Raw genomic sequence first — 3,581 nt, 5'->3', positions numbered from 1 at the left:
CTTTGCCTTTCATCCTTTCGGGGTCTGTAAAATAACTACCAATTGAAGCCTGGTGTCAATCTAATTGAACTACCCCACTCCCCAAATTTCAGGTCTTGTGCCAAAACTTGAAGCCATTATCATTATTATCATTATTATTATTATTATTATTATTATTATTATTATTATTATTATTATTGTTGCTGTTGTTGTTGTTAATGGGATTAACTGGCACATGCGCCATCACGCCGGACAAAATACTTACCGGTATTTCGTCCGTCACCAGGTTCTGAGTTCTAAATCCGCCGAGTTCTACTTTGCCTTTCATTCTTTCGGGGTCTATAAATTAAGTATCAATGAAACACTGGGATCTATGTGATCGACTAGACCCCCACCCCCACCAAATTTCAGGCCTTGTTCCTGTAGTAGAAATAATAATTATTATTATCTTATTGTTTTTGCAAGGCTTCTAAAGCTACAGATGTACTACGATGTCAGCTGTTCGCTACCAGTGAACTAAGGTAACACCTCTTATTTTTCGAGCACCATCTGGAGCATTCAAGCGGTTCCAAGCAGTGATGATATCTGCAAGTGCTCCTCCCTTATTGCAGCCCCTATTTGTCCATGTACTTATCAAGATTTTTAATCAATGTTCCTAGAGCTCCGACAATTATGGGTACTATTTCCACCTTTTTCAGCGACCATAACTGCTTTACCTCACAAGCTAACCTATCATATCTATCGACTCTTCTTTCTTCCTTATCGCATACCTTGTTATAAGCTGGGAATGCTATATCTATGATCCAGTATAGTTTGCTTTCTTTCTCAATTAAGACTATATCTGGCTTCCTATTTTCTATCTCATGGTCGCACTGAGACGTAAAATCCCATAGAATCTTTGCATTATCATTTTCGATGACGCCTTCGGTCTTATGTTCATACCACCTTTTTACTCTGTCAAGTCCATACTTGTTGCAAAGTGCTATATTGTCATGACGCCTCTTATATTCTTTCTGGGCTAGTGGCGTATATTGACTGATAATATGACGTACGGTTTTACCGTTTTGTCCACAAATTCTGCACTTATCACTTTCGGATGTGTTGTTTATTCTGTATTTGATGTGATTGCAAATTTGCGAGCAAGTTCTATTCTTTTCAGATGATAATTTTCAAAATATGATCCAGTTTTAGAAAAATGAATGTTAAACTCATGACACAAGTACCAGCAAATATCTCATTAAACAATCAGGGTTTATTATAAATACAGGTATTTATTTAATTGCCTATTTAGTGACATTAATTCGTCAATTCAGAACTGCAAATTAAAATGAGAATTTGTAGTTAATTGCTTAAGCCTTACAGACTTCAACAGCTGGGAGTCCGTAGGAATAATTTTTTAGATAAAAACTTGTAATGTAGTGAATGTTCTGACAACAGCTGTTTTATGTTGCCACTCGACCTACAAACAAACGCAGCCTTCTTAAAAATACACGTCTATGAAGAACTGGGGAAAATACTAAAAGTAGAAAAGTACAGCACCAACAAACTATCTATCTATCTATCTATCTATCTATCTATCTATCTATCTATCTTTCTATCTATCTATCTATCTATTTGTCGTTAGATAGATAGATGATTGTGAAAGTGCATGAACATCGAACAGACCGCCAAGAGCAAGTATTTTGTAAACGACTACTGGCAACGCAATATCAGGAAGCAGTTACAGCCCACGATGGATCTTAGATATTATAAAACATGAGCAATTGGAAAGTATCCAGAACACGATACTGCTCCAAACTTTTGCCAAATATATATTTATATCTCATGTACACAAAACTTCTCTCAAAGAAAAAAATATTGGAAAAAATCAATGAAGTATTGAAGAAATAAAACCAAAAAAAAAAAAAATCTCATGGTTGTCTCACAAATAAAAACACCATCTTAATCTACATGATGGATTTCGAGGCAATGCGGCAGACTCTGCGTGGTCGTTCAACTTATAAGAAAGAGCAGCAAAATATTTTTCGAATAGCAATCTAGTGTTTCGGAAAAGATGGACGAGTTAGATGCAATTAAAAGATAAAAATACAGGAGGACATTAGATTTTAAGTGTTTCTCATTAAAGTTGGAACTGAAGTTAGACATCACTGCTAACAAATCAACACATACAAACAACCACAGATCCATCAACTGTCTTTCTTTACTATACAAAAAGTGTAACATTTATAATATCACAATGTACGGGAATAAGGCAACATTGTTTCGGCAGATTAGTAGCTGTTAAGAAGACTCGTAGGGATATAATGATCAAGGATTCGATGTCTGAAAGGTTTTTCCCAACCGTACTCACTTGCAGATTCTGGAAATATCTACCATGGGAAAATCAGCGATAGTAATTAACAGGTGAATCAAATCTGTCATGGGTAAATGGAAATCACTTCTGCAGATTCAAACAAAAGAGAGAATTATAAAACCGAAATGTAGTCGTATTACGAGAGTTGTATTCGTAAGGAATATCATTGTTACTATCTTTCAGCTTGATGCTAACACCTGTAACCAAAATGCTTAAGCAGACTGGATAAGGATACATGCGTTGTGGAATAGCAATCAATTCTCTCTTGGATAATGGATAGCCATAAGTTGTGTACGCCAGATGTACAGGCAACGTATGTATTCAGTAGGGAAATTAGAACGAGATTCGTTTCAGAAAAATTGGCTCAGGTATACGTGGAGACAGGAGAATTAATAAAATCCAGTAAAATCAAGTTTGATACAGAAACAAGGATAAGCAAACTATATGAAACGTATACTTACAAATACTAACAAATACTTAAAAATTAATGAGTTAGATAGAGTGCAATGCTCACGAATGAAAATATTAACCAAAAATAGTACATAAATATTACGGAGATGTAATTGCGTAGCAAATGACCTGATCTGAGATCGTGTGCTGAAACAAAAACAATTGCAGCTTGGAAGGTGTTTATAAGCCATTTAAAAACACGCACAAAAATCGTTCGATTCACTTCAACATTGAAATTTAAATTTCATCTGCCAAAATATTTCCGTCACTTTGAGACCACGACCTGATCACTGACAAATTTCTGTGCTGCACACACACACACACACAGACGCACACATAGAGAAAGGCACACACACAGATGCTGTTAGACACAAGGTTTTGGTGTAAAGAATTTCACTCTATAACAACTGGCTTCATGTTCGTGCCTGCTGTGCGGCAAGTTGCAGAAGAGTCAAATACTTTTGTCAATAACTTCGTGTTAGTGCGACGCGTGTGTGAGAGTATGCGCGTGCGCTGCTGTGTGTTTCAGTGCGACATAACGTCACGGGTTGACAAAAAAACCAGTGTTATGTCATAATGGTAAGTCAGTAAAACATAAAAAAAATATAGATCGATAGAATAATTACCGGGCTTAAATAATATGATCAGAAGAACAAAGAGAAAGAAAATAAAGGACCGAAAACTCCGCCCTCTGTCTCTCTATCAAATACATTGATGTATACATATGTGCAGATACATACACATATCTATACACATACATGTATATATATACATACATATATATATATATATATATATA

This window comes from Octopus bimaculoides, chromosome 13, assembly GCF_001194135.2.
Source record: "Octopus bimaculoides isolate UCB-OBI-ISO-001 chromosome 13, ASM119413v2, whole genome shotgun sequence".
NCBI lineage: Eukaryota > Metazoa > Mollusca > Cephalopoda > Octopoda > Octopodidae > Octopus > Octopus bimaculoides.
This window is presented reverse-complemented; position numbering follows the sequence as displayed.